At 41.6% G+C, this 14,048-nt stretch overlaps 1 long non-coding RNA gene across 1 annotated transcript in view; it reads left to right on the top strand.

The window, feature by feature from the left end:
* Window positions 1–14,048, top strand: part of LOC117078924 — a 74,505-nt gene that overhangs the window by 14,667 nt on the left and 45,790 nt on the right. The window lies entirely within an intron of this gene.

Here is a 14,048-nt window from a genome sequence, read left to right as displayed (position 1 = left end):
GAAGGGTGACCAGTACCTGGGGACTTTGAGACTTTGGAAAAATTACTTACACCTCCTCTCATTGGGAGGGGTTGTAATTGTCCACATTGATTCTGTGAACAGCTGAATGTGGGTGCAACCCCTACCATGGGGACAAGAGTGGGGACTAATCCCATTTAGAGTCCTCCTAAAAGAAAGGAGCTTGGCCTGGCGCGGTGGCTCAAGCCTGCAATCCCAGCACTTTGGGAGGCCGAGACGGGCGGATCACGAGGTCAGGAGATCGAGACCATCCTGGCTAACACGGTGAAACCCCGTCTCTACTAAAAAAATACAAAAAAAACCTAGCTGGGCAAGGTGGCGGGTGCCTGTAGTTCCAGCTACTCGGGAGGTTGAGGCAGGAGAATGGCGTGAACTCGGGAGGCGGAGCTTGCAGTGAGCTGAGATCCAGCCACTGCACTCCAGCCTGGGCCACAGAGCGAGACTCCGCCTCAAAAAAAAAAAAAAAAAGAGGTGCTTGATCCCATCATTCAGGTAGTTCAGCTTGAGCTTCCAGGGTCACTTGGAAACAATTCTCACTGCACCGCAATCAAAGACCTTCTTGAAGATGGAGTGGGGCTAGAATCTGTTGCAATTTAGGGAAAAGGAAATTCAGTTAAGGAAAACTATCTTTGAGTGGGGGTAGCATGTCAAGTAATTTTAGGTGGCCCTCAGATTTGTTCCTAGAAAAGGTCCACAGACTATAGTTTGAGAAACATTGCTCTGTGTGTGTGTTTGTATGTGTGTATAATATACATAAACATTCAATAGAGTCATATATTCAATACATTCAAACATCTATATCTACCTATCCATATTTGGAAATACCTGTCTGTGACTCACTGTATATTCCGAACAGGTCCAAAATAATCCTGTATGCTATTCCTGAACCTTGACACTTTCTTAGGAAAAGGTACAGTTTAATTCCTTTCTTGAATCTGAGGGGGATGGTGACTTTATTGTAATCAACAGAATGTGGTGGAAGTAATGCTGTATGACTTCTGATGCTTGATAATTGTGAAGATTAATTGTGATGGTTAATACTGAGGGCCAACTTGACTGAATGGAAAGATATGAAGTATTGATCCTGGGTGTGTCTGTGAGGGTGTTACTAAAGGAGAGTAACATTTGAGTCAGTGGGGTGGGAAAGACAGATACACCCATAATCTGGGTGGGCACAATCTAATCAGCTTCCAGCATGGCTAGAATATAAGGAGGCAGAAAAATGTGAAAAGAGAGACTGGCCTAGCCTCTCAGCTTACATCCTTCTCCCATGCTGGATGCTTCCTGCCCTCAAACATCAGACTCCAAGTTCTTCAGTTTTGGAACTTGGACTGGCTCTCCTCCCTCCTCAGCCTGCAGATAGCCTATTGTGGGACCTTGTGATCTTGTGAGTTAATACTTAATAAACTCCTATATATATATATACACACACACACACACACATATATATACACACGTATATATGTATACATATATATATACACACATACGTGTGTGTGTGTGTGTGTGTGTGTGTATTGCATTAGTTCTGTCCCTCTAGAGAACCCTAATCCAGATTTTGGTACCAGGAATGGTGCTAGAGGAACAGAATATGAAGGATGGTGTTCTTTCATTTGTTTTGGGGTTTCTGGAGTTGGCTGTTTAATATGATTAGACCCCAAAATGCTAAGGGTTCTACTCCTAATAATATAGAGAATGCTGATTGTCCTTGGTGTGAACTGCTTAGAGAGTTATGCAAAATAAATGCATTTGACACTCCTGATCCACTGCTCATGAGAGGCAAGGAGTCTAGTGACTCTATACGTAATACCTTTGACCATATGTGGAGAACCAAGGAACATAATGAAGCTGGTTGGTTGCTCCTAAGTTCAGTGGACACAGTGATGAAAGAAAATGATGAAATCAAGGATTCTATCTTCCAGCTTCAGAAGCTTCAAATCTGCTAAGATTGCCTTCAGTGAGAGTCTTACCTCCTGTAGAGAAAGAGCTGAAATTGTGGAAAAACAGACACAAGGTCTTATCATGTTAGTGGCTGACCTGCAACAAAAGGTGCATGCACAGCGTTGCTAGGTGTCCACTGTTAAAGCGAGGGCATTGATTGGAAAATAATGATACTCAGCAACTTGGAATAGGGATATGTGGGAGGACCCTGATGAAGCTAGGGACACTGAATTTGTAAACTCTGATGAACCTCTTTTTGCCAGAAGAAACAGGTTCCCCATCCTCAGTAGTGGCAACATCTTCTCTCTGACCTATGCTGCCATCAGCCTTTCCACCTTTGTCTGAGGAGATAAACCCTGCATTGCCTGAGACAACAGTGATGGCCTCCCCCTGAGGCAGTTGCCCCACAAAATAATGTTGATACTCCTCAGGAGCCACCCCCATCACCCCTGTTTGCTTCTAGACCTGTAACTAGACTACAATTTCAGCAGGCCTCTAGGAGGTGAGGTTGAGAGTGTGACCCATGAAGAGGTTGCATGGTGACTTGATGACCCTACACTAAAACAAAACAAAACAAAACAAAAACTGCTTGAGTTTTCTAATTTATATAAACAGAAATCTGGAGAACAGGCATGGGAATGGATATTAAGGGTGTGGAATAATAGTGGAAAAAAATACAAAGTTGGGTCATGCTGAATTTTTTTACTTGGGCCCACTAAGTAGGGACTCTCTATTTAATGTTGCAGCTTGGAGAGTTCAAAAAGGTTTAATAGTTTATTTGTTTTGTTAGCTGAAATATGGATTAAAAAATGGTCCACGTGAGTCAGCTGGAAATGGCTGACCTCCCTTGATTTAATGTAGAGGAAAGGATCCAAAGGTTTAGGGAGATTGGGATGGTGGATTGGATTAGTCACTGTAGACCTACTTATCCCATCTGGGAGGGTTCAGAAGATATACCCTTGACCAATGCCTTGAAAAATAGATTTGTGAGGGCAGCACCTGCATCTCTGAAGAGCCCTATAATTGCTCTTCTCTGTATGTCAGATCTAACAGTGGGAACCACAGTCACCCAACTACAAAATTTAAATACAGTGGGAATAATTGGATCCTGAGGTGACAGGGGCCAAGTGGCGGCACTCAACTGTCAAAAGCAAGGTGGACGTAGCTACTATAATGGACAGCAGAGGCAAAGCAACAATCAGAATAGTCTGACTCATGTAGAGCTCTGGCATTGGCTAATTAATCATGGTGTTCCTAGAACTGAAATTGATAGGAAACCTACTACATTCCTACTTAATTTATAAAAGCTGAAAACTTCTAGGTGGAATGGAGAAAAGACTAATTTGAGCTATAAAACAGAGAATCACGGCCCCTCAATCAATGTCCAAAGTTGAGCCAGTTTGCAGACCCAGAACCCCTTGAGTGAAGGGAGACCGGGTCCCCTTGAGGAAGGACTCCACTACATTACCAATAATTTATACAATGAATCTTTCTCCCATCCTTACCCAAGAAGACCTCTGGCCTTTTACCAGAGTAACCATGCATAAGGGAAAGGGAAATGTTTAGACATTTGGGGGACTACTGGACACTGGCTCTGAGCTGATACTGATTCCAAGGGAATGAAAATGTCATTTTAGTCCTCCAGTTAAAGTAGGGACTTATGGAGGTCAGGTAATTAATGGAGTTTTAGCTCAGGTCCAACTTACAGTGGGTCCAGTGGGTCCCTGGACTTATCCTATAGTCATTTCCCCAGTATCAGAATGCATAATTGGCATAGACATACTTAGCAGCTGGCAGAATCTCCACACTGGCTCCCTGACTGGTAGGGTGAGGGCTATTATGGTGGGAAGGCCAAATGGAAGCCATGAGAGCTGCCTCTACCTAGAAAAATAGTAAATGAAAAACAGTATCACACCCCTGGAGGGATTGTGGAGATTAGTGCTACCATCAAAAACTTGAAAGACACAGGGGTAGTGATTCCCACCACATCCCCATTCAACTCTCCCATTTGGCCTGTGCAGAAGACAGATGGATCTTGGAGAATGACAGTGGATTATTGTAAGCTTAACCAAGTGGTGATTCCAATTGCAGCTGCTGTGCCAGGTGTGTTTTCATTGCTTAAGCACATTAACAATCTCCTGGTACCTGGTATGCAGCCATGGACATGGTAAATGTCTTTTTCTTCATTCCTGTTCATAAGGTCCACCAGAAGCAATTTGCCATCAGCTGACAAGACCACCAATATACCTTTATTGTCTTACCTCAGGGGCATATAAACTCTTCAGCTTTGTGTAATAATCTTATTTAGAAAGACCTTGACAGCTTTTCACTTCCATAAGATATCACACTGGTCCATTATATTAATGATGTTATACCGATTGGTTCCAATGATCAAGAAGTAGCAAACACACTGGACTTATTGGTGAGGCATTTGCATACCAGAGGATGGGAAATAGATCAGACTAAAATTCAGGGACTTCTACCTTAGTAAAGTTTCTAGGGGTCCAGTGGTGTGGGGCCTGTCAAGCTATTCCTTCTAAGGTGAGGGATATGTTGCTGCATTTGGCCCGTCCTATAAGCAAGAAAGAGGCACAATGCCTAGAGAGCCTATTTAGATTTTAGTGGCAACACATTCCTTATTTGGGTGTGTTACTCCAGCCCATTTATCAAGTGACCTGAAAGGCTGCCTGTTTTGAGTGGGGTCCAGAACAGGAAAAGGCTCTACAACAGGTCCAGGCTGCTGTGCAAGCTGCTCTGCCACTTACTTGGGCCATATGACCCAGCATATCCAATGGTGCTTGAGGTGTCAGTGGCAGACAGGATGCTGTTTGGAGCCTTTGGCAGGCCCCCATAGGTGAATCACAGCAGAGGCCTCCAGGATTTTGGAGGAAGGCCATGACATCTTCTGTAGATGACTACTCTCCTTTTGAGACAGCTCTTGACCTGTTACTGGGCTTTGGGGGAAACTGAACGTTTGACTATGGGTTATCAAGTCACCATGCAACTTGAACTACCTATAGTGAATTGGGTGCTTTCTGACCCATCTAGCCATAAAGTGGGTCATGCACAGCAGCATTCCATCATCAGATGGAAGTGGTATATACATGATACGTCTCCACTCCTGCCACCCTGCCTTCTCTCCCCCAGCCAGCATGGATGGTCTCATGGGGAGTTCCCTATGATAAGTTGGCAGAGGAAGAGAAGACTAGGGCCTGGTTCACAGATGGTTCTGCACGATGTTCAGTCACCACCTGAAAGTGGACAGCTGCAGTACTACAGCGCCTTTCTAGGACAACCCTGAAGGACAGCAGTGAAGGGAAATCTTCCCAGTGGGCAGAACTTCGAGCAGTGCACCTGGTTGTGCACTTTGCGTGGAAGGAGAAATGGCTAGATGTGCAATTATAAACTGATCTATGGGCTGGAGCCAACAGTTTGGCTGGATAGTCAGGGACTTGGAAGAAGCACGATTGGAAAATTGGTGACAAAGAAGTTTCGGGAAGAGGAATGCACATGGAACTCTCCAAGTGGTAAAAAACTGTGAAGATGTTTGTATCTTATGTGAGTGCTCACCAATGTGTGACTTCAGCAGAGGAGGATTTTAATAATCAAGTGGATAGGATGACCCATTCTGTAGACACCACTCAGCCTCTTCCCCAGCCACCCCTGTCGTTGTCCAATGGGCCTATGAGCAAAATGACCATGGTGGCAGGGATGGAGGTCATGCATGGGCTCAGCAACATGGACTTCCACTCACCAATGCTGACCTGGCTACGGCCACTGCTGAATGCCCAATTTGCCAGCAGCAGAGACCAACACTGAGCCCTCAATATGGCACCATTCCTCAGGGAGATCAGCCAGCTACCTGGTGGCAGGTTGATTATATTGGACCTCTTCCATCATGGAAAGGGCAGAGTTTTGTCTTCACTGGACTAGACACTTACTCTGGATATGGGCCTGCCTATCTTGTACGCGATGCTTCTGTCAAGACTACCATTCGTGGACTCATGGAATGTCTTATCCACCATCGTGGTATTCCACACAGCATTGCTTCTGACCAAGGCACTCAATTTATGGTTTAAAAAGTGTGGCAGTGGGCTTATGCTCATGGAATTCACTGGTCTTACCATGTTCTTCATCATCCTGAAGCAGCTGAATTAATAAAATCGTGGAATGGCCTTTTGAAGTCACAATTACAATGCCAACCAGGTAACAATACTTTGCAGAACTGGGGCAAAGTTCTCCAGAAGACTGTGTATGCTCTGAATCAATATTCCATATATGGCACTGTGTCTCCCATAGCCAGGACTCATGGCTTCAGGAATCAAGGGGTGGAAATGGAAGTGACACCACTCACCGTCATCTCCAGTGATCTGCTAGCAAAATTTTTGCTTCCTGTTTCCACGACATTACATTCTGTTCTGCTGGCCTAGAGGTCTTAGTTCCAGAGGGAGAATGCTGCCACCAGGAGACACAACAATGACTCCGTTAAGCTGGAAGTTAAGATTGCCTCCTGGAAACTTTGGGATCCTCTTACCTTCAAGGCAACAGGCTAAGAAAGGAGTTACAGTGTTATCTGGGGTGATTGACCAGGACTATGAAGATGAAATCCATCTACTACTCCACAATGGAGGTAAGGAAGAGTATGCATGGAATACAGGAGATCCATTAGGGCATCTCGTAGTATTACCATGCCCTGTGATTAAAGTCAGTGGGAAACTACAATAGTCCAATCCAGGCAGGACTACAAATGACCCAGACCTTTCAGGAATGAAGGTTTGGGTCACTCCACCAGGAAAAAAGCCATGACCTGCTGAGGTGTTTGCTGAAGGCAAAGGGAATACAGGATGGGTAGTAGAAGAAGGTAGTCATCAATACTAGCTACGACCATGTGACCAGCTGCAGAAACGAGGACTGTAATTGTCATGAGTATGTTCTCTTTCTTTTGATAAAAATATGTTTTCTTCTAGAGATTTTATGGTTTTAGGTCTTATGTTTAAGTCTTGAGTTAATTTTTGTATAAGGTATAAGGAAGGGCTCCAGTTTCAGTTTTCTGCATATGGCTCGCCAGTTTTCAACACCATTTATTAAATAGGGAATCCTTTCCCCATTGCTTGTTTTTGTCAGGTTTGTCAAAGATCAGATGGTTGTAGATGTGTAGTGTTATTTCTGAGGTCTCTGTTCTGTTCCATTGGTCTATATGTCTGTTTTGATACCAGTACCATGCTGTTTTGGTTACTGTAGCCTTGCAGTATAGTTTGAAGTCAGATAGTGGGTTGTCTCCAGCTTTGTTCTTTTTGCTTAGGATTGTCTGGCTATACAGGCTCTTTTTTAGTTTCATATGAAATTTAAAGTTTTTTTAAAAAAAAATTCTGTGAAGAAAGTCAATGGTAGCTTGTTGGGGATAGCACTGAATCTATAAATTACTTTGGGCAGTATGGCCATTTTCACAACACCGATTCTTCCTATCCATGAGAATGGAATGGATTCCCATTATTTGTGTTCTCTCTTCCTTGTGCAGTGGTTTGTAGTTCCCCTTGAAGAGCTCCTTCACATCCCTTGTAAGTTGCATTCCTAGGTATTTTATTCTCTTTGTAGAAATTGTGAATATGAGTTCACTCATGATTCGGAACTCTGTTTGCCTATATTGGCATATAAGAATGCTTGTGATTTTTGCACATTAATTTTGTATCCTGAGACTTTGCTGAAGTTGCTTATTGGCTTAAAAATATTTTGGACTGAGATGAGGGGTTTTCTAAATATACAATCATGTCATCTGCAAACAGAGACAATTTGACTTCCTCTCTTCCAATTTGAATATCCTCTATTTCTTTCTCTTGCCTGGTTGCCCTGGCCAGAACTTCCAATACTATGTTGAATAGAAGTGGTGAGAGAGGGGCATCCTTGTCTTGGGCCTGTTTTCAAAGGGAATGCTTCCAGCTTTTGCCCATTCAGTAGGACATTGGCTGTGGGTTTGTCATAAATAGCTCTTGTTATTTTAAGATACATTCCATCAGTACCTAGTTTATTGAGAGTTTTTAGCATGAAGTGCTGTTGAATTTTATCAAAGGCCTTTTCTGCATCTGTTGAGATAATCATGTGGTTTTTGTCATTGGTTCTGTTTATGTGATGGATTATGTTTATTGATTTGCATATGTTGAACCAGCCTTGCATCCCAGGGATGAAGCCAACTTGATCATGGTGGATAAGCTTTTCAATGTGCTACTGTATTCAATTTGTCTGTATTGCCAGTATTTTATTGAGGATTTTTGCATCGATGTTCATCACGGATATTGGCCTGAAATTTTCTTTTTCTTTTTTTCTTTTTTTTTTGGTGTCTCTTCCAAGTTTTGGTATTGGGATGATGCTGGCCTCATGAAATGAGTTATGGAGGAATCCCTCTTTTTCTATTGTTTGAAGTAGTTTCAGAAGGAATGGTGCCAGCTCCTCTTTGTACCTGTGTTAGAATTCGGCTGTGAATCCATCTGGTCCTGGGCTTTTTTTAGTTGGTAGGCTATTAATTACTGCCTCAGTTTCAGAACTTGTTATTGGTCTGTTCAGGGTTTTGAATTCTTCCTAGTGTAGACTTGGGAGGGTGTATGTGTCTAGCAATGTATCCATTTCTTCTATATTTTCTAGTTTATTTATGTAGAAGTGTTTATAGTATTCTCTGATGATAGTTTGCATTTCTGTGGGATCAGTGGTGAGAAAATCTAGGCAATACAACTCAGGACATAGGCATGGGCAAAGAATTCATTACTAAAAGACCAAAAGCAATGGCAACAAAAGCCAAAATTGACAAATGAAATCTAATTAAACTAAAGAGCTTCTGCACACTAAAAAGAATTATCATCAGAGTGAACAGGCAACCTACAGAATGAGAGAAAATTTTTGCAACCTATCAATCTGACAAAGGGCTAATATCAGGAATTACAAGGAAGTTGAACAAGTTTACAAGGAAAAAACAAACAGCCACATCAAAAAGTGGCTGAAGGATATAAACAGACACTTCTCAGCAGAAGACATTTATGCAGCCTACAAACATATGAAAAAAAGCTCATCATCGCTGGTCATTAGAGAAATGCAAATCAAAACCACAATCAGAGACAGATCATCTCATGCCAGTTAGAATGGCAATCATGAAGAAGTCAGGAAACAACAGATGCTGGAGAGGATGTGGAGAAATAGAAAAACTTTTACACTGTTGGTGGGACTGTAAACTAGTTCAACCATTGTGGAAGACAGTGTGGCGATTCCTCAAGGATCTAGAACCAGAAATACCATTTGATCTAGCAATCCCTTTACTAGGTATAAATCATTCTACTATAAAGACACATGCACACGTATGTTTATTGCAGCACTGTTCACAATAGGAAAGACTTGGAACCAACACAAATGCCCATTAATGATAGACTAGATAAAGAAAACATGGCACATATACACCATGGAATACTATGCAGCCATAAAAAAGGATGAGTTAATGTCCTTTGCAGGGACATGGATGAAGCTGGAAACTATCATTCTCAGCAAAGTAACACAGGAATGAAAACCAAACACTACATGTTCTCACTCATAAGTTGGAGATGAACAATGAGAACACATGGACACAGGAAGGGGAACATCACACACCAGGGCCTGTCAGGGGGTCGGGGGCTATGTGAGGGATAGCATTAGGATAAATACCTAATATAGATGACAGGTTGATGGGTGAAGCAAACCACCATGGCATGTGTATACCTATCTAACAAACCTGAACTTTCTGCACATGTATCCCAGAACTTAAAATATAGTTAAAAAATTAAATGTTAGTTGATCTTTCAAAATCTACATTTAACTCCATGTTTAAGTGATATTGACTTATAGTAAAAATGAGCAGAACAAAAAATTGAAAGAAAAAAAAAGACATGTTTGTGCAGGCCGGGCATAGTGGCTTACGCCTGTAATCCTAGCACTTTGGGAGGCCGAGGTGGGTGGATCACCTGAGGTCATGAGTTCAAGACCAGCCTGGCCAACATCGTGAAACCCCATCTCTACTAAAAATACAAAAAATTAGCTGGGCTTGTGACAGGCACTTGTAATCCCAGCTACTTGGGATGCTGAGGCAGGAGAATCACTTGAACCCGGGAGGTGGAGGTTGCGGTGAGCCATGATCGCAACATTGCACTCCAGCCTGGGCAACAAGAGTGAAACACTCTCAAAAATAATAATAATAATAAAATAACATGTTTGTGCATGTGTACACTTGTACTAAGAAAATATCTTCATTTTATTTCCTTTCTCCTTTATCACATGACATAAGATTTATTGACTTCACATCAACATTTAAGTATTGTTAATTTTATGCAATAGTGTTTGGGTTGGGGATTGGTGCCTTTCCAGTTGTATGAAGGATAGTTGTATTATGTTAGACATAATTATGACCTTATTATTGTCTTTATTTGAAGACTATGTATAATCTCAGGTGATGTGTATATGTTCAAGTTGACAAGGGGAGGACTTTTGATGGTTAATACTGAGTATCAACTTGACTGGATTGAAGGATACAAAGTATTGATCCTGGGTGTGTCTGTGAGGGTGTTACCAAAGGAGATTAACATTTGAGTCAGTGGGCTGGGAAAGGCAGACCCACGCTTAATCTGGATGGGCACAATCTAATCAGCTTTCAGCATGGCTAGAATACAAGCAGGCAGAAAAATGTGAAAAGAGAGACCGGCCTAGCCTCCCAGCCTACATCTTTCTCCTAAGCTGGATGCATCCTGCCCTCAAACATCAACTTCAAGTTCTTCAGTTTTAGAACTTAGACTGGCTCTCCTTGCACCTCAACCTGCAGATGACCTATTATGGGACCTTGTGATCTTGTGAGTTAATACTTAATAAACTCTCTCCTACTTATATATGAGATACACACGATATATCATATACATATAAATATGATATATATAGTATATACTATACACACACACACATATATATATATATATATTCCATTAGTTCTGTCCCCCTAGAGAATCCTGACTAATACAATAATAATAGGCAATAGCTCTTCAGCCTGGGAGCTGGAACACCTGTCCTGGTACACAAATCTTCATTGGAAGCAGTGCTACTGCCGTGAGGCTGACACGCTGTGAAAGTCCAAACTGGTCTATGTGGAGAGACCACATGGAGAATCCCTGTGGTTAAATGAAGAGAGAAGCCCTGCCAGTCCCCAGATGCTGCATTCCTATCACCATCTGACTGCAACTGCGTGAGACCTTGAACCGTTAGCAGCCATCCAAGCAAGTTCTTCTCACATTTATGATTCAAGAACAAATTACTGCTGTTGGTTTAAGCCACTGAGTTTTAAGATGATTAGTTATGCAATGATATAACAGAAGTCACCTTTCTTCAAAGAGAATCTTTAAAAGAAGAGAAATCCTCATGTAGAGATGACCTCACGACCAGATCTACTTGGCCTCTTTCTTTTATCCAAGGCACCTCAATAAGCCCTAAGGAGTGTGTGGAGCAAAGTTGTAATCAAATGGCATTTTTGAAAAATAAGAAAGGTATTGAATCTCTACTGTTTGTAAACAAGTCACAAAGAGAGAAGAAGCAAGAGTAAGAAAAGTGGGATCAATTGGGAGCTCATTTAGAAGGATGAAAAGCAACGGATTTTCTTTCTTGAATAGTATAAGGAGTCACTGCATCTTTCAGAAATACTGATAGGGAAAGCAAAACAAATACCAAGTAATTCATCATGGTTCAGATAAAAAAAAAAAAAAAACTAGGAGTAAGCTCTCACCTGTAAGCCTACCAAGACTTTCCTAGACCCGGATAACTATCTTGGTACATGGAGAAACTGAACCCCACTATGTAAATTAAAAGCATGTTGTTTTTAGAAAATTAATCAGCATTGGTAGCTTTACTACCACGTATCATAGTAATTTATTTACATTATCTCATGCAATGTTTTAAAATTCTTGAAATAGAATTATATTATCTCTAGAGTCCAAATGTGAAAATTGAGACTCCTAGAGATTGAATGTTACAGTGTCACCCAGATAAGAAGGAATAGAAATTTGAACTCGGATTTGCCTCCTGCCAAAGCCTGTGCATTGTCTCCACATTATTGCTCTTCATAATAAGATGCTGTGGGCCTGAAAGAAATTTGGCAGAAAAAAAAAGAAAAAAAAAGAGATTGCTCTAGCTCTGTCATCCATTGCATTGCATAACATGTGATCAGCAAGTTACAATTCTCACCAGCCTGTGGGGCATCAAGGTATATTTCCTTCAGCACCTCAAATCTCTATTCCTTTGCCACATCTATCCCTTTTCACTTCCTGGGTCTGAGAAACAAGTTCGTCAGATATAGCACCACTCCCTTAATGTCACATTAAGACTAGGATGAGTATCTTGTCAATGAGTCCACTTGTCTTTTTTGTTGCCAGACCTCCCAAATCCATCATAGTTTCATATCAATAGAGAGTGGATCCCAGTCTCTTTCCTCCCAGGAGTTTTCAACATGGACATAATTATTAAGAGAAAACACAAAAGTCTCTCTCCGTGGATTCAAATACCTGCTCTGTTACTTCCTGGTCAACTGATCTTAGCTTTGTTTAATGATCTCTGATAATATGGTTAATCAACGAGTGTCAGTTCAAGTACTATGAGAAGACGATGCAAGACATATACAGGTATGCAAGACATTGGGAGAAGCATCTATGTAGCATAAAATGGAGAGAGAGCAAGCATAGCATGGAGAGCCTTCAGATTACAAGGTAAGTCTAACATCCACGAAAGGAGAGTGGGAAGAAAGAATTGTGAAGGAAGAGCCTCATACCATAAGGCACTTCGGAGAAAATCCTGACCAGGCTAATGAGAAGTCCCTGAGCAAATATTGCCCATTAGAAGTATGTTTGACACAGTCCTTTGGCTCTGATGCCCTCAGCTGTGCTCAGTTATTGGGACAGTGTAGCTTGAGAGTTAGCATAGGAGTGGGTTTAGAATGTCTCATGAAAGGAGATCTAAGTAGTGCACACCCTTGCTGTGGCACATATTTATTGTATAATAAGGCTATTGCTATGATGAAATGGTTTTATCCACAAGATGCATTTAGAACAATGCTCTACGCATAGAGAAATTCAAAATAATACAGCAGTTATTATCACCTATAAGGAAACACAAGGATGCACTTAAATGCCTGAGTTAAGTATGTTATCCAGCTTCATCGGGCAGCCTCAAGTCTTCAATTGCAAATGGATACCTTGAAGATTGGATGGGTCTTGAATCCATGAGTCAAAATCCTGCAAAATGTCTATTAACGAATGCTGGAAACTGGACTAGAAACTGCTCAATCTCAGTAGCTATTCATGCATGATCTTCTCTTGGCAGTACTTCAAACCGCAACTTCCTAAAATTACAACTTTAAATCTTTTGTTGGTGTCTTCTTTATTCTTTCCCTGTGTCTCTCACCCTCAGTGTCACCATTGCAATGATTGGCTTGGCACAGATGTCCTATACGCTTAAATTCATCATCCTATTTCAATTTGGCTTAGTGATCATTCAACACCTGACCTGGAGGAATTCAGAATTCAGCGGGGCTGCATTCTCAGCTGGTGAGTCATACTTCTTCTGTCAGATTCTCAGTCCTTTTCTTTTTTTCTGTTAACATCTGCCTCTACTTTGCCTTCACCTAGCACTAGTCCTGTAACTTTGTCTTTGGTGACATCAAGAGGAAATTCTTTCTTTCTTCCTTCCACTATTTTATTTGCCACCAGCTAGAGGTAAGGGTAATAAAAAGAGGCTATTCAAACTACTATTGAATGCAATCTGTCTGAGGGCAGAAACGAAGAAATGAAAAGTAACAAGACAGCCCAATTAAAAGTCTTTCAGGCCTCCAGGAGACATCTCAGACGTGAATTGCAGAATTGTATACAAGTGCAGACAGCCCTCCACTTATGATGGTTTGACTTACAATTTTTCAACTTTACAATATGCATTCGGTAGAAACCGAACTTTGAATTGTGAATTTTTGATCTTTCCCTGGGCTAGCAATATGTGGTATGATACTCTTGCAATACTGGGAAGCGAGTTTTAACTCCCAGTCAGCCATGCGA

The sequence above is a fragment of the Trachypithecus francoisi genome, unplaced genomic scaffold, assembly GCF_009764315.1.
Source record: "Trachypithecus francoisi isolate TF-2019V2 unplaced genomic scaffold, Tfra_2.0 Lachesis_group7, whole genome shotgun sequence".
Taxonomy (NCBI): domain Eukaryota; kingdom Metazoa; phylum Chordata; class Mammalia; order Primates; family Cercopithecidae; genus Trachypithecus; species Trachypithecus francoisi.
The sequence above is the reverse complement of the archived record's forward strand: the minus strand, read 5'-3'. Positions and strand labels throughout refer to the sequence as shown.